At 39.9% G+C, this 18512-nt stretch overlaps 1 pseudogene; it reads right to left on the reverse strand.

Annotated features, from left to right (window-relative positions):
• Nucleotides 1-589: 589 nt before the first annotated feature.
• LOC121434979 lies at nt 590-18414 on the reverse strand (annotated as a pseudogene).
• Between the last annotated feature and the right edge of the window lie 98 nt (nt 18415-18512).

An 18512-nucleotide genomic window follows, 5' to 3' on the forward strand; every position in this document is an offset into this window, starting at 1 on the left:
TCCCCGAAGGAATACAAGATAGAATATGTTGTTGTGGAGAGACAGGGATACTAGGAGAATTAAAATGGGAGGAGATGGGAGAAAAGGGTAAAGGAGGGACTATGGGGAGGACAACTAACACTAAAGGACGTTTGAGAAACCAACGTGGAAACCTACTACTGTAGAAGATTCCTAAACCACATGCTTGTTTGAGAGGAATCTAAATGGAGTTACCAAATAACAGCGTTGACAACTGGACATCTTATGCCACCAAGTAAAACCTCCAGTGCCCGGAATAGGTGATACCTTGTTGAGCTGTTGGCCAAAGAGGCCCCATGGAAACCCTCAAACATCACAGGTTATTTCCAATGCTACTGATCACTGTCCATAAACTGATAGTACAGCTCTATTGCTGAAGGTAACGTTTACTTCTCTCATCAAATATGTAAGAGCTGAGCTAGTGACTAATTAGAAGCTTCACCTTTATTGATCAGCTATTATGGTTCTAGAAGGTACTCTGCTTGATAGCATAAGAGAAAGGTAATCACCGATATTACCGAGCTACAAACCTGTGACTTACAGCAGTGACCTGCCTGTATGACACATTAGCTTAATAGTGGCAGTCTTTGGGCATTTTCCCACGCTTTCTCTGGGGAAGGGGGCATGACCAAGACTCAGAAAACTGCATTCAGATCCTCCCATTAGGGCCCTAGTGCAGAGGCTAACACTTTCAGACCCAGAAAGTTGCTGCTTTTGGTAAATAGGACTCTCAGGATGCATGAAACAATTGATGTAGAAAACCCTGTTTTCTTCTAGTTGAGAAACTGTCTACCCCCATTCCCACCCCATCTTGCCTCTGAAAATCTGGATCACATTAAGCTTCTAGACTCTACTGTGAAGTCAGGAATTCACAATGAAAATTGGATTGAGCAACTTTTTAGTATTCGGTCTTTGCTTTTCCACTCCACAATGAAGCTACTTTGGGATTTCATTGCCAAAGTGATGTGTCTTTTGGGGTTACTACCGCACCCCCTTATTATCTCCTCTTATTTCCCAAAGTCATTTATTCGTTTCTTTAAACCTTTGAATTGCCCGGGTCTGGAGAAGTGCTCCAGTTCTTTAAAGATCATTGTCTGTAAAGACGTTCCCATGAGTTCAGGTATCTGTGAGATAAACCGGTGTCATTTTGTACACCTTTATTTCTTGAGGCTTTCCTAACTGCATAGAGCACGTTCCTTCTTATGTTTGGGGTGGATTCATTCCACTGCATTTCCGTTGCTGGATTTATGCTATGGTTATGATTCTGTTTTAATTCCCAAGTGGAACTAGCTTAAGTGTCCTGTCATTCATATTGAAGCATGATGGCCACGCAATTTCATGTTAATTTCAGTTGCATCTCTCTGTCTTATAAAGTTAAGGTTTTCTTTGAAAAATAGCGCAAATGATATTTTGCTTTATTTTCTATGTGAATAACATAGAGAAGAGTGGCTTGGGTTTTCTGGTTTGTTTGGATTTTATTGACTTGAAATTCAGCTTTGTTTATCTGATGAAACCAAGGGAAAATATTCTTAAGTCCCAGGAATCCAGGACTCACAATCTTTGTGTTTAGTTTTCCTTTCCTGGGTGAGTGTGGTGAGGGAAAGGAGGTTGGCAGAAGTTGGAAGTTATTAGGGAGTCACATAATACAAACATAATTGCCTACAAAATCAGGTGACCAGGACTCCAGTTGCTTTCCTTCCCTGGACTGTGACAACACATAAGTTTGTGTTAGGGTTCCTTAGAATTTAACTTGCTTCACTAAATGGAGACTGTATGTAGTGTAAATGGTCTTTCCTAGTCTGTTCCCTTCTTTAGGACTCTGAGGGGCTGTATTTTGCTATGTACTGTCTTTATAAGAAAAGGCTCTACACACAGTTGGCATTGAGCTTTCGTTTGATTTCAGTGAAGTGATTTATTACCAACTATTGATAGTGTACACGGGAGAGACTTAGTAATTCTTGGGCCTTGAACGGGATGGTAATTAGCTAGGCCATACCACAAACTGTATTCATTTAAATACTGCTTGGCCCTTTAGCTCTAGCCCTTACTGGCTAATTCTGATATCCCGATCAACCCATCTCTAATAATCTGTGAGCACCGGTCTTACCGGGAAGATTCTAGCCTACGTCCATCCTGGGTCGGAGCTTCATCGTGTGTGTCTGCCCGGGAGTGGGGCATGGCGTCTCTCAGCTCACTTCCTCTTCCTCCCAGCATTCTGTTCTGTTTACTCCTCCCACCTATGTTTTAACCTATGAGGGCCAAGCAGTTTCTTTATTGCTTAACCAATGAAATCAACAGATTGATATATGACACTCCCACATCACCTCAGTAGAGCGCATCTTCAGGATGGTGATGAGGATGTAGATGTAGGAGACGGCTATGACAAACACTGCCACCACTATAATGGGGCCAGAAAAGATAGAAGGGATGAATCCAATAACAGAGACATCTGAACAGGACAGTTTCAACAGAGGGGAGAAGTCACAGAAAAAGTGATCTATCTGATTTGGTCCACAGAAGGTCAGATTTAACAAACAACCAGTAAATATCCAACCATTCATACAACCACCAACATAAGAAACTCCCAACAGCAGAAAACAGACTCTTGGGGACATGACACGGAGTAGAGGAGAGGTGAACAGATGGCTACATAGCGATCATAGGCCGTAGCAGCCAATAGGAAGCACTCAGCTGACCCAAATGACACTGTAATACAGAGCTGGGCTTCACAGGCATCTACAGGTAGGACTAGCCCATGCTCAAGGAGTTCCATAAGCATTATAACAGAGACTGAGGTTGAATAGACAATGTCTACAAAGGCAAGATGACTGAGGAACAGGTACATGGGTGTATGCAGCTGGGAAGAAATTCTTATCAATGTGATGATGCTGATATTTCCTACTAATGTGACGATGTATACTCATAAATATCACAAAAAAGAGTATACACAGTGTAGGATCCTCTGTTAGTCCCAAAATGTTTAGCTCTGTCACAGTGGTATGGTTTCTGGCCTCCTCTTTTTGTGCGAATTGTCCCTATTGAGGGAAATGAAAATAATTTGTTTTTATAATGTTCTGATTTTTCACATTACTGGATTTTTTAAATTATTCTCACTCCTATACATGGTTTTCTCCTCTGCTCCACACATAACTACTGAGTTCATTGGAATTGTGGTATTTTTTTCCTTTTATCTTTGAATAAAATGAGAATAATGAACCTCAAAAAAAATTAGAGCTAATGGGCCAGGCAGTGTTTAAATGAATACAGTTTCTGTGTGATTATTTCTGGTGTAAGCTAGTCGGGCAGCTGGGACAAACAAAGAGACCCCTCCTTGTTAGTTTTTACTGACAAGGATGAACATCCTTATGGAAGTGATTGTCATTGTGCTGTGTGTTCTGCCTAGCTTACTACACTGTGGGAGAGAGAAGGAAGCTGTTAGTAGGAAGACATTTATTTCATGCACATGTCCTCAAGTATATAGTTTCTAGTCCATATTTTTGTTGATCAGGTCATTGTACATAGATCAGACATCATTTTTATCAGTCTTTGCTGGGAGACTGGAATGGTTGGTCAGTACTGAAACACTGTGATTGAATTCTGTATTGGGCAATGGGGTGCTTTGTTTTACCTTTTTAGAGCTGCATCTTGGGACATTTGTATGATATGGATGGTAAGTGAAAGAATGGGGAAGGTGTGAGGCATTTACTCTTTATGCCATGATGTAAGCTTCTTGTAGGGATTTTATTTGCTGATCATAAGCCTGCTCTTGATCTTAGAATCAGTTCCTGCCACCATAAATAATGAATTATTTGTGAAAGATATGTAATTAATTAGGTTGGTACACTACAGTCAACTGCCCTTTTTAACTTGAGGTGTCAACACAGGGGAAAGCCTTTCCTAGAAGTTAAGCATCAAGTTTTGTAGAAACCCAAGTTGGTACTCTCCTGTGATCTCTAGTAAAAGACATTGCCATTTTTCACTGTCTGATCTTGAGCAAGCCACTTTATCTTTCTCAGACTTTGTATCTTTGCTTATTATTCCCACCTCCACCCCCACTCCCCACTATTATCCTGTCAGCTAAATGCTACTGTTGTGAGAAACAGGCCAAAAAGCCCTATACTGTGTGCTGGTGCAGTTTCATTGATCAGCTCCTGGTATGGACAAAATGGAAACCCTAGCCGTCAAGGGAATGCTTGCCATTAGCTTCACTGTTATTTTCCCCCGTGGAAAGCAACTAAACTACTATAAGACATCTGTCCTTCCTCTTGCTTGGGAAAGCTGGCCTGTTTTCATTTTCTATTTGGGTCTTCTCACATTTTCTCTCCCTGAATATTTACCAGGGAGTATTTTTAAAGTAACTTTTGGTTCAGAATGCTTGTTAGATGCAAATCACTATGGATTCAGCGCTGACTTCGGAGCTGGGACTTGAAGTCAGGTGAAACAGTGGTAAACAGTGAGCAGTGTCTGGATATTTAAAGCAGACTACGGAGGAGGTTAGTGTAGCTGCTATTTACTGTCATTTTCATACTTATCATTTAAAATTAGTTCACTCAGTTTTCTTCCGTGCTAGGTGCCCTTTATTTTACCTACTTTCATCATTTCATTCTCAACACCGTCCCTCCTGTGGTGGGGACCAAGAAAGAATCCTGAGAATGAAATTATTAACCAATTTTTTTTGTTTGTTTTTCAAGACAGGGTTTCTCTGTAGCTTTGGTGCCTGTCCTGGAACTAGCTCTTGTAGAACAGGCAGGCCTCGAACTCTCAAAGATCCACCTGCCTCTGCCTCCCAAGTGCTGGGATTAAAGGTATGCGCCACCATTCCTAAAGTAACTTAGTAGTGGTCATGTAGCCAGCTAGTAGGCCTTAATGTGATGTTGAGTTGATTATTATGACTCAGAGATCAGGCTTTTCCATATCATTGATGCTGTCATATGAAAATTTCAACTTTATTTTAAAAACAAGTTTGTTGAGGTATACAGAATGCAATAAATACACTCATTGTAAGAATATAAGGTTTAGTGAGTCATGATAAAGCGTACTTGTCTGTAACTCAACAGGCTGAAAACAACATTTCTACCATTTTCAGGACTGATACGCCTGCCACCTTCTAGGCTAGTCTATTTAATGCTCATCCGTTGCCTACTCTACCATAGGCAACCCCTAGGGTACTCCGTATTTTTGATACTGTAGTGCTATCTTCTCTGGCCTGCTGCCTGTTTTTGTAAATAAGGTTTTAGTGAGATGCAGCCACACCCATATTGCCTATTGGCTGCTTTGGAGCTCAACACTGCTACACAAGTAATGTGTTGAGCCTTAATCATACCTAACAAGACCCAGTTATTCACATCTATGTGAACAATACTTTCTTTTTCAGCATATATTTCATGTTCTTTTAGCATTCATTCAAAAATCTATGGAGGGGCCGGGTAATGGGTCAGTGGGTAAAATGTTAATGTTGTAACCTTGAGGACCAGGCATGACACCATGTGTCTGTAATCTGAGGGCTGGAAGGTGGAGACAGGAGGATCCCCGAGGCTCCTAGCCAGCTAGTCTAGCCAGTCTGTGAGCTCCATGTTCTCTGAGTGACTGTCTCAAAGACTAAGGAGGAGAGTGATAGGAGGAAGACAGCTGACACCCACTGTCCTCCCTAGGTACACGCACTAGCACACGGCCTGCATCATAATGCACACACCACACACAGATGTGTGCTAGGGAAAGTCAAGCTTCACTCAGTACATTGTTACTATGTCTCCTTAGTCTCCCACTTCTTTCATTCTCTAAAATTACATCCTTTACATTTATTCAAATTTGCTGACTTCAGTGTATAATGTCCTACAGATTTTGACAAATGTGTATATTCATCTAACCACTGCTTAAATTGGAATAATTCCTTTTTCCTTCCAGATTGGGCTGTATCTTTTGTAGTCATCCAGGTTTAAATTCCTAATTCACAGAAACCATTAATCTGCTTTCTGTCTTCATGTGGCTTTTGTTTGTTCGTTGTTTGTTTGCTTTTGTTGTAGTTGATCCTTTTTAGGAACATTTAGGTCTAGGGGTGTATGGAAATTTGTGTGTCTCTAGTGTGTACAAAAGCCTATGTTCAATCCCTATTATCATATAACCCTGTATGTGGTGGTAGATGTCTCTAATCCCTGCACTTGTGGTTGGGTAGAGGAGGTGGATGCTAGAAGATCACACATTTGAAATTATCTATTTATACACAGAGTTCAAGGATACCCTTAATTATATAAGTCCTGTCTCAAGTCAAAGTGTGTGTGTGTGTGTGTGTGTGTGTGTGTGTGTGTGTGTGTATGTGTTGGGGGTGTCATAGAAATGGAATTTATAGAATGTAACTTTTTGTATGCTAACTTATGCTATCTTTTTTGTGTGATTATTTTCCATCCCTTGGTGAGATATCTGTTCAAAATTGTACACCCTGAAACTTCAGCTAATTGAACCATAACACTAACTCTAACCCTGTATATGTGTAGTTGATTATTATTTGAAAATGCTATCTTCTAATATGTTGTTTATGTTTTTATCCCTTTCTTCCACCCACCTCCAAGGGTCTTGTATATAGTACATTGGACTGAAAGTCTGAGTTGGGAATGGATTTGAACTTCTGATCATTCTGTTTTTATTTTTTGAGTACCTGGAGTACAAGGATATGTGAGTGCATTGGGTTTATATGGTGCTGCGATTGAACTCAGAGTCTTTTGTATTCTACCAATCAAACTGTATTTCATCAATTTGTATTATTATTCAAGTGTGCTAAGGAACATACTTTCAACCAGAATACATAGTTAATACCCTACTTAGCACTGAGCTATATGCTTCCTGATTTTTGTTTAGGTTTTGAACCACTCGGATCATTCCTAGATCCTCTTACATGTTAGACAAAAACTCTGCCATTGGGCTAACTATATAATTCTAGTCAGCAACTATTCTAACTCTTCTGATTAACCCTGGGTTGAATTTGAAAATACTTAGGGGTAACTGTTGTCTTTGTGTTATTGAGTCATGAACATGGCTGATCTGCTTATCTAAGTCTTTGGTTCATTATTGGTGTTGTATTTTTCAGCAGTTGAATCATGCATATTTGTAAAGCTTTGTTTATACAGCACCTGGTTCCATATATGTGGTTTCAGGATCCATGATTTCAATGTCAGTAAGCAGGATGATATGGTACAGTAGGATATTTTGAGGGAGAAGAGACCAGGAGTGCTGGTTAGTGTTTTTTTGTTTGTTTGTTTGTTTTTTCTTTCTTTTGTCATCTTGACACAAGCTAGAAGAGGTGAAATCACCTGTGAAGATTTCTTCAGGGTCAGCATGCAGAACCTGTGGTCCAGAGTGACCAAGCTTGATAATAGCAAGAGTCTCGCAAGTAGGACTGCTTTTAGCAACATGTAGGCTGCAGTATTGAGAGGCCCGTGGTGAGAAGCAGAGACTTGGCACTATGTAGCTGAATCAAAGTCCCTCAAGAGACCAGGAGAGGCTATTGATAAAGATGTAGCTTTGGTGCTAGTGAATACCCCCAAGTACAGTGAGAGATGTGGAGCTGTTCTGCAAGATGAGTTTGAATGCAGAGGTCAGGACTGCATAGACAAGTTTATATGTTCACAACTGTAAGAGGATCTGACTGCATAGATGAGTTTGAATGTTCACAATTATAAGAGGTCGAGACTGCTTACCATATTTTCTGACTGTGGAGTATGAGGCTCGGAGAGGCTAGATCACTTGCTCAATATTAGGACTTAAACTAATGAGGATCTGGCTTTCAAACCCAAACACTTCTGTATGCTTCAGTCTAAGAGAAATGGAAATACTTAATTGAAAAGGATATCCACTGTGAGCTATGACTCTGGCAGAGCCTTATGTAACTTTGACTTTGTCAGTTGACTTATTGTTATGCGTCATTTTCTATTTTATGATCTATTAAGCTAGGGTCATCAGATAGTTCTTCTGCATCATGAAAGATATTGGGTTTCCATCACTCTCATAATGAGAAGTTCATCTAAAATTTCAGGAGAGGATATAATGCAAAGAAGTAACACTTAGGAATACTTGACATTATTAAGAGAAAATTTTTAGTGAAATTTGTTGTTTCTCTTTCCAAACTTGAAAATTTGTAGAGGGTGGTTGCATGTATACTTATGTACCTGTATGTAAATCATATGTGGCATTATATACTTGGAGAAAACAGATTATAAAATATTTCATAAACATGGGTTTATATACGATTAACCTCTTGGTATAATTAACTTAATGACTATATGCTATTTTATTAGTTGGACTTAGATTTATCCTTAGGTCACTAATTATCTGTTTTGAATATTTATGGTGCATTTCTCTGTCCTTCCTTGCTCATTGTTGCTCCCTTCTTACTTTCTGCTACTTGCTGACATTGCTGTAGAGATGTCCTATACACACATATCTGTGTATTTGTTTACGTCCTCACACAGAAACAGAATTGCTAGCACAAAGGGATTTGCATCAGCTGCTGTTGGTAGGTAGTGCCAAGTTGTCTGTGGAAAGCATCTGTCCTTCACAGTTTCACCTGTAGTCATGACTACCTGCTTCTCGTTTCTTCATGAAACAAGTTTAGAGTTGTAAATTTTGCTTTCTTGGGAGTCTTGGTGTTTATTCCAGGCTGAACTTGAAATCAGTGATCCTCTTGCTTTATCCTCCCCAGTGCTTGGATTACAGGTGTGTGCCAACATCCCCGTCTCTCAATAGAACACTTTTAATGTTTTCAATGCCATAAAATTTCCAGATTATTAGTAATCAGTAATAAATTAAAGAATCCTGTGTTTTTGTTCATCTTTTCTTTTTAAATTAATATTGTTCATTTTTGTTTCTACAGAAAAAAATGATTTTATATTTAATCTATAAACTTCTATGCATATTTTTAAAGCAGAAAATTACAAAACTTGTGAAATACATGTCATCTAAGAACAGAATTGTTAAAGTTCTGTGACCAAGAATGCTCATGGCTCTTGCAGAGAACTCAGTTTGGTTTCTCAAAATCTACGTGATGGCTCACAACCATCTGTAACTCCAACTCTATTGGATCAATAGTCTCTGCAGGTTTTAGGTATACACATGGTATACATATAGACGTGTAGGCAAAACTTTCACATCCAAATCTTAAATATTTTTAAAAATTACTATTTATGCATTTTGAATGTGTTTATAAGCACATTCTGCCTGAATAATGTGATTAAAACTGTATTCTGCAGTGCCTGGATATCTTTGCTTCTGTAAATGTCTATCATATCCTTAGAGAGGGACTATGGATGAAATTATCATGGTATTATGTATTTTTATGATTGTGTCTTCTTCTTTTCCCCTCCCATTGTGGCCTGGTATTGGTTATTCACTTTTGAGTTCTAGCTTCCTTGTGTGTAAAGTGGGAAAAGCCACCCTCACTATGTACACAGAGCTGGTTGCAAGACATGTGTACTTGTTAAGTGTTGCATACACACTTTCTTGGGAAGAGTTAATGTAGATGATGATGTAAGGGATTGGAAGATAGAAGAAAAATGTTAGAATCTTATCAGTAGGCCACAGCCTCGTGGTGATACAAAGATTGATAGAAATGGGTTGGTTTAAGATATGAAAGCTAGCTAAGAATACACCTATGACATTGGACAAACAGTGTTTTAATTAATACATAATTAATATAGTTTTGTGTGATTATTAAAGTCTGTGTGGCCAGGAAACTGAAGTGCAGTCACCACTTACATATGGTGCCCACCGTCTGTGGTCTGAATCCACATGAAACCTAAAATAGCTTAAAATAGAGGGCTTCTAGACCCACAAAAACAGAAGCTAAGTGCAGCTTCTTGGTAGCCACATTAGCAGCAAGAACTGTGAAACTCAAAGAGACAGCTTCCTGATTCATGCTGGTGGCACAAATGATTCTGACTCTTTGGAGAGGTCCTGTATAAAGCACATATAGGGTTTGAGAGCCACGTGCAGCAAATTGCTTAATGAAAGCAACATAGACTGCTGCATCCCTGGAGCTGGGGCACTGAACATGGCTCCCAGAGCTGGCATAAACCTACCTCTGCCATACTGAAAGGACAAGGAAGGCAGAATCAGCATCCAGGGATGCAGTGGTCTATGTTGCTTTCATTAAGCAATTTGCTGCATGCGGCTCTTGATCACAATGCTTATTTTTATAAAATGCTCCTTGTCAGAAAAGTTTTTAGATACACAATGGGACAGATTAAGACATAAAAGACCTCTGAACAAGACACAGTATATTTAAAAATATATGTAAGTTTGGAAGAGGATAGACAATCATACATTAAAGGAGTAAGGATAATAAATATTAAGATGAATAGAGTGAGAAAGCTATATAAAGATGGAAAATACACTGGGAGTCTGATTTGTGTATATTATTGTGTTTTCTTTGAATTTTTTGACTATAGAGAGACATTTGATTCTGGGGGCTACTAAATTAAAGCAACATATAAAAGTATCTTGACTTCAAAATTTGAGTTTAAGGACATGTTACTTTGGAAAAAAGGTTCTGTCTTTGTTTCTATAGAAGATGAGAACCTGTGGATTCCTTCCAGGCTAATGTGGTTAGATGGAACAAGACCCCCTGATAGCTCTCCATGAACCATAAAATACTTCACCCAGAAAATAACAAGAAGCAGTTTGGAAAAAACTATGCCCAAATTCTCAAAATTATTGTTTATAAATGTTTGTTTTCATTTAAAAGGGATGATTATAAATGATTAAATGCTCACAATCAATCCCTTTCTAAAAATAAAGGGGTTTGATATAAATATGAGTACTTTGCATTGTTAAGAACCTTGGTCTATTGATACAAATTTAAGGTTGAATTATACACTGCGTATATGTATTTCTGCACTTGTTTAAGGTATTATGTTAATATGGTTTTTTGGGTTTTTTGGGGTTTTTTTTCTTTTTTATATTATTATTACAAATTTTCACCTCCTCCCCTCCTCCCATTTCACTCCCCCTCCCACCATTCCCCCTGCCCCTCCCTCTCCAGTCCAAAGAGCAGTCAGGGTTCCCTGCCCTGTGGTAAGTCCAAGGACCTCCCCCTCCATCCAGGTCAAAGAAGGTGAGGACCCAAACAGACTAGGCTCCCACAAAGCCAGTACATGGAATAGAATCAAAACCCAGTGCCATTGTCCTTGGCTTCTCAGTCAGCACTCATTGTAAGCCACATTCAGAGAGTCTGGTTTAATCACATGCTCCATCAGTCCCAGTCCAGCTATCCTTGGTGAGTTCCCATTAGATCAGCTCCACCATCACAGTGGGTGGGTGCACCCCTCACGGTCCTGACTTCCTTGCTCATGTTCTGTGTCCTTCTGCTCCTCATTTGGACCTTGGGAGCTCAGTCCAGTGCTCCAATGTGAGTCTCTGTCTCTATCTCCATCCATCTCCAGATGAAGGTTCAATGATGATATGCAAGATATTCATCAGAGTGGCTATAGTATAGGGCCAGTTCAGGCACCCTCTACTCAGCTGCTCAAGGAACAAGCTGGGGACATCTCCTTGGATACCTGGGAACCCCTCTAGAGTCCAGTTTCTTGCCGACCCTCAAATGGCTCCCTTAATTAAGATATATACTTCCCTGTTCCCATATAAACTCCTCCTACATCCCAACTCTCCCATTCCCCCAAGTTCACCCCATCCTCCCCTTCTCATTTCTCTCTACCCATGTCCCCTTACCCCCATCCCACCCCAACCCCTAAGCTCTCAATTTTTGCCTGGAAATCTTGTATACTTCCAATATCCAGGAGGATAACTACATATTTTTTTCCTTTGGGTTCACCTTCTTAATTAGCTTCTCTAGGATCACCAGCTATAGGCTCAATGTCCTTTGTTTATGGCTAGAATCCACTAATGAGTGAGTACATACCATATTCATCATTTTGGGTCTGGGTTACCTTGCTCAGGATAGTGTTCTCTGTTTCCATCCATTTACATGCAAAATTCAAAATGTCATTGTTTTTTTTACCACTGAATAGTACTCTAATGCATATATATTCCACACTTTCTTTATCCATTCTTCCATTGAGGGGCATCTAGGTTGTTTCCAGGTTCTGGCTATTACAAATAATGCTGCTATGAACATACTTGAACAAATGCTTTTGTAATATGATAGGGCATCTCTTGGGTATATTCCCAAGAGTGGTATTGTTGTATCTTGGGGTAGGTTGATCCTGAATTTCCTGAGAAAGCACCAAACTGATTTCCAAAGTGGTTGCACAAGTTTGCATTCCCACCAGCAATGAATGAGTCTACCCCTTAATCCACAACCTCTCCAGCAAAGGCTATCATTGCTGTTTTTGATTTTAGCCATTCTGACAGGTGTAAGATGGTATCTCAAAATTGTTTTGATTTGCATTTCCCTGATCGCTAAGGAGGTTGAGCATGACCTGAAGTGTCTTTTGGCCATTTGAACTTCTTCTGTTGGGAATTCTCTGTTCAGTTCAGTGCCCCATTTTTTAATTGGGTCAATTAGCATTTTAAAGTCTAGTTTCTTGAGTTGTTTATATATTTTGGAGATCAGACCTTTGTCTGTTGCAGGGTTGGTGAAGATCTTCTCCCAGTCAGTGGGTTGCCTTTTTGTCTTAGTGACAGTGTCCTTTGATTTACAGAAGCTTCTCAGTTTCAAGAGGTCCCATGTATTCAATGTTGTCCTTAATGTCTGTGCTGCTGGGGATATACGTGGGAAGCAATCTCCTGTGCCCATATGTTGTAGAGTACTTCCCACTTTCTCTTCTATCAGGTTCAGTGTGGTCAGATTTATATTGAGATCTTTAATCCATTTGGACTTGAGTTTTGTGCATGGTGATAGATATGGATCTATTTTCATTCTTCTACAGGTTGACATCCAGTTATGCCAGCACCATGTGTTGAAGATGCTTTCTTTCTTCCATTGTATAATTTTAGCTTCTTTGTCAAAAATCAGGTGTTCATAGGTTTGTGAACTAATATCCAGGTCTTCGATTCAATTCCATTGGTCAACGTCTCTGTTTTTATGCCAATCCAAGCTGTTTTCATTACTGTAGATCTGTAATAAAGTTTGATGACAAGGATGGTAATGCCTCTAGAAGTTCCTTTATTGTATAGGATTGTTTTGGCTATCCTGGGTTTTTTGTTTTTCCATATAAAGTTGATCATTGTTCTCTCAAGGTCTGTGAAGAATTTTGTTGGGATTTTGATTGGGGATTACAAAATCTATAGATTGCCTTTGGTAGAATTGCCATTTTTACCATGTTGATCCAAGAGCATGGGAGATCCTTCCATTTTCTGGTGTCCTCTTCAATTTCTTTCTTCAAAGCCTTAAAGTTCTTGTTAAAAAGATCTTTCACTTTCTTGGTTTGTGATACCCCAAGATACTTTATGCTATTTGTAGCTATCATGAAAGTTGAAGTTTCTCTGATTTCCCTCTCTGTTTCTTTATCCTTTTGAGTATAGAAGGGCTACTGATTTTTTTGAGTTGATCTTGTATCCTACCACATCACTGAAGGTATTTATCAGCTGTAGGAGTTCTTTGGTAGAGTTTTTGGGATCACTGATGTACACAATCATATCATCTGCAAATAACGAAAGTTTGACTTCTTCCTTTCCAATTCGAATCCCCTTGATCTCCTTATGTTGTCTTATTGCTATTGCTAGAACTTCAAGCACTATATTGAAGAGGTATGGAGAGAGTTGACAGCCTTGTCTTGTTCCTGATTTTAATGGAATGGCTTTAAGTTTCTCTCCATTTAATTTGATGTTGGCTGTCGGCTTGCTGTATGTTGCTTTTATTATATTTAGGTATGATCCTTGTATCCATAATCTCTCTAAGATCTTTATCATAAAGGGGTGTTGAATTTTGTCAAATGCTTTTTCAGCATCTAATGAAATGATCATCTGGTTTTGTTCTTTCAGTTTATTTACAAGATGGATTACATTGATAGATTTTTATATGTTGAACCAGCCCTGCATCTCTGGGATGAAGCCTACTTTTTCATAATGGATGATTTTTTGATGTGTTCTTGGATTCAGTTTGCCAGTATTTTATTGAGAATTTTTGCATTGATATTCATGAGTCAGACTGGTCTGTAATTCTCTTTCTTGGTTGAGTCTTTGTGTGGTTTTGGTATCAGGGTAACTGTAGCCTCATAAAAAGAGGCTGGCAATGACTCTTCTGTTTCTATTATGTGGACAACATTAAGTAGTATAGGTATTAGCTCTTTTGGGAGGACTTGTAAAATTCTGCACTCAAACCATCTGGTCCTGGGCTTTTTTTGGTTGGAAGGTTTTTGACAACAGCTTCTATTTCCTTGAGACTTATAGGTCTATTTAAATTATTCTCCTGGTCTTGATTTAATTTTGGTATATAATATTTATCTTAAAATGTCCATTTCTTTAACATTTTCCAATTTTGTGAAGTACAGGTTTTTATAGTAAGATCTAATGATTCTCTGAATTTCCTCAGTGTCCATTGTTATGTCCCCTTTTCATTTCTGATCTTGTTAATTTGAGTGTTCTCTCTTTGCCTTTTTTCCACTGGGGAGATCCTAGAGAGTCGGGTGTCTTGCCTTGTAGCTGTTGACTCACCTCTTAGGTCCCCTCAGTATTGGAGCAAGCTGTGTTTCAGGGTTCCATGAAGCTTGCAGGTGAATAGGCGGGTTTGGGGAAGAGGTGGGTTAGGGAATAGCCTAGCTTCTTCTGGAAAACTCCCTGTTGGCTGGCTAGAAAAGCCAAGGGAATTGGGAAGGGGCACCTGGGTTTTGTCCCACTGGGGAGGTCCTAGAAATGGGGTGTCCAGCTGTCCGGCCGTGTAGCTGTTGACTCATCTCTTCAGTCCCCTCTAGTAGATTTATTAATTTAGTAAATTTACTAATTTCCATTAGGAGATTTTAGTAGTGTTGTATTGCAATAATCTATATTGACCAGCAGGTGTCGCAGTTGTGGCCATGTGGTGCAGAGACACGACTAGAGGCTGTGTGAACAATCCCTCTTGGTTCCTGAATTGGTCCCTGCTTAAATACTGACAAATATGCTTTGCTTGACAAATTAAGAGTAATTATTAAGAACAATTAAAGTGATTGTGAACACAGAGAGCGCTTTTTGGTGGCCAGAATATCAAGAAACCCAACACTTGCCAGCAGTAACAAGCCACAAACAGGACCAGTGCACAGCCAGGGGACATGACACCATGCAGGGATCATGGTGGAAGAAAACACACGCAGCTGGAGAGGTTGCAACAGCCTGCCATGAGTGGGATGAGCCGGTCCAGGTAGATGCAAGCTTGTACCCACATGGGGCAACAGACGTAGGTAAACACAAATAAAGTAGTCCCAGATTACACTGGGACTCACAATTGAGTGTAATAAAAAAAAAATTCTTTATTTAGGGGAAACACACAGATCAGAGTCCTCTGCACAAATGGGAAACAGGAACCCAATTCAGCCGCCAGGTGAGAGAGGTGAGATAGAGCAGGCATGCCAATGCTCACCTTTTCAGTACCCAAGGCCACTCCCAACCTGTTCCAGCATCTCAAAGACCATTGGCTGAAAGAGGTTCCCCAGTACCTCTATGCATCACACATGGGTCACTACAGTTCCCAATTCAATTAAACAATTCTCTGCCCATAATTGTGTTTTTATGTTGGGAAACAGAATGTACCTAATAACTTGTTTACAGCTTTGCTTAACTGTGTGAATGTCATTATGCTGTGTATTATTTTCTGTAAGCATGTTGTAGATGCTTTATAGGAAAAATAGGGTAGAATGGAGCTGAGTTGATGGTTTCTAGGAGCAAACTTATTTTATGAATGATCCAAGAACATTTGAAATTGCTCATTTTGGGTTAGGCTTTGAAAAAACCAAAGGAGAACAATGCACAGTCCCAGGTCATAGAGAGTCTATTAGAAAACAAAAAGGTTTTGGTCTTGTGCACAAAACAAAAAGTAAGTTTTCTGTAAATCACAAGTACAAGTTATGTAAGCTTATAGAAAAGCATGTCTGCTCAGAATGAGTATGTGGCAGGCCACTAGAATGTAAGAGTTTGGGATATGCAAATAGCAATTGAAAGTTATGGTATAATAACAATCTGGACATGGCTATGTGGTGCCTGAATTCTGAGGCACACTGGTAATTAATAAGGGATTGCACTGGGTCTGCAGCATGACTAGGGTTTGTTAGGCATGAGCTGAAAAAGAGAAGGAATGGTCTTGAAGCCATGCAGTGTTACCAAAGTACAAACATCAGAAAACTTGCGAACACTGAGGTGCACTTGAGTTATTTAGTTTGGTTAGGATGTGGACACAGAATTAGGCCAACAAGTCAAACCGGGGTGAGTGTAGACTTGTGTGAGAGAGTTTAGTTCATCTTTCTAAACAAAAGGAAAGGCAGCTCATTTGGGGAGGATTATGAGTAGTGACAGCTGGGGAAAAAGAACACTGCCTCTGAGGGGCATTCAGAGTCCACTGTATTAGTTTAGGATGTAAATTCCCAAAGCCAGAATGCAGGGAAGATGAAAGAGAATCAGAGCTACTGGGTATTTAGAGTCGAATGTTGAAACTTGGTGAGTAGATGGAGGGAAGTAAACTAGATCATTGTCCACGGTGATGGGGAGCTTCTAGGAGCAATTTTCTGTTGAGCAGTAGCATACTGGGGCGTAGTTCATTTTTAGCATGGGCTTGTCTCTGCTTCTTGTAAGAAGAAATGTTTGAGCTTCATTTAGATTCTCTTCTTAAGTAGTTCTTGTTCTTGACTACCTAGAATATTTCTTGATTTTATGTAACTCAGCTACCTGCTTATTATCTTACTTGGTATTTTAAAGTAATTGAAAGAATTTTGTTGTGGTAAAATACATAAAGCATAAAATCTACTACTTTAACTATTTTTTCTTTTTTAAAAAGACATTTAAAATTATTTAAACTTTTGTGTCTATGTGAGTATATGTGTAGGTACCTGTGTGAAGACCACAAGAGGACATAAGGGCCACTGCAGCCAGAGTTACAGGAAACTGTAGCCACCTGATGTGGGTGCTGGGAACTGAACTCTGGTCCTCTGGAAGAGCACTAAGTGCTATCTCTCCAGTCTCATTTTGGCCATTTTTAAGTGTGCAGTTTAGTAGTGTTGGTTATATTTAGGTCATTGTACAATTGTAATCATTGTCTATAAGTTATCATCCTTATATAAACTATATATAATTAGTATATAAACTACCCTTTAAACTATAAATGCCTGTTTTTTATCCTCCAGCCACTGGCAAAGAGCAATTCTTTTTTATGTTTCTATTAATTTTGCTACTATAGATGCTTCATATCAATATGGAATTTGGAGAGTCTGGTGTAGCTGGCAATGAGGACTGAGAGATGAATCAGGAACAGGCACCTGGAGGGGTGTCTAGAGGATATGACTGGAGCCGCCAATCTAGGATCTTCCCAACACTAAATGTTTGGCATTCTAAGTTGACTAGTGCCCTTGTGGGCTCAGACTTGTGAGGATAAAAGCTGCTCTTCCTGGGGGATGCAACACATTTGTGCTTTCTAGTTACCCTCTGCCCCATAGGCACTCAAGCCTGTTTCTTTGCACATCTTCAGGCAGAGAGTGCTACTGGTCACATACTAAGCTAGAACTGTCATCTACATCTGAGGTCTTTCAGATCCCAGAATGTGGAAATCATGGTACTCTTACTTCTGGCAAACGGATGCCATGGCCCAGGAGCACAGTGTAAATGTCAATGATTTCCAGGGTTGAGGACCACACTGTGCGGGTAAGTAGGTGAGGTGGGATAAGTGGTGCAGGTGTAAGTGATGTATCGATGAGGGAGGAGTTTGTAGGCTGAGCATGTGGGTGGGCAACACGTGTGTGCACAGTTATTGAGTGTCAACTGTATATGCGCATCTAGGTCTTTTTCCCCTTTTTAATATTTTTATTGGGGGGGGTCAGAGATTACAATATGATTTCTGCTTGTCCTTTACTTAAGATCTACAAATTCTGCTTGTGCAAAAGTCCAACACCTATCTCCTCCCACCAAAAGAAAACAGTCTTCTTCAAAGAGGGAGGGCAGGGCATGGGCAGTTTCCATAGAAGGCAAGAGTAGGTAACTTCCACCAGACAGAGGCAGAGGGCATAAGGACTAATTATGGTCCTGCTTACTCAAAAATGAAAACCCAAATAATGGCAAACGCTGAAAGCTGGGGAGTTTCCTGAGTTATCACCACTTCCTGTTTGGCATTCTAGGCAAAACCCTACAGCATACACACAATCAGTACAGGACTACTGCAGACCGAATACAGCAGCCAGCAGCATGGGAGACGCCAAGGATGGTGCTGCCATGGCAGTCCTCAAAGTTCCTTGGCTCCTGCACAGCAGCTTCTGTGTCTTGGAGTGCCTTCATGATTAGGCTATGTGGAAGGCTGCTGCTAAGCGCTGACAGTGAGAAGCCATTTGGGTCACTTGGGTGACTCCAGAGTAGATACTGCAGAGCGGAGCCAG

Source organism: Microtus oregoni, unplaced genomic scaffold (genome assembly GCF_018167655.1).
Source record: "Microtus oregoni isolate MIOR12 unplaced genomic scaffold, Mior012 000045F_ref0000178, whole genome shotgun sequence".
NCBI lineage: Eukaryota > Metazoa > Chordata > Mammalia > Rodentia > Cricetidae > Microtus > Microtus oregoni.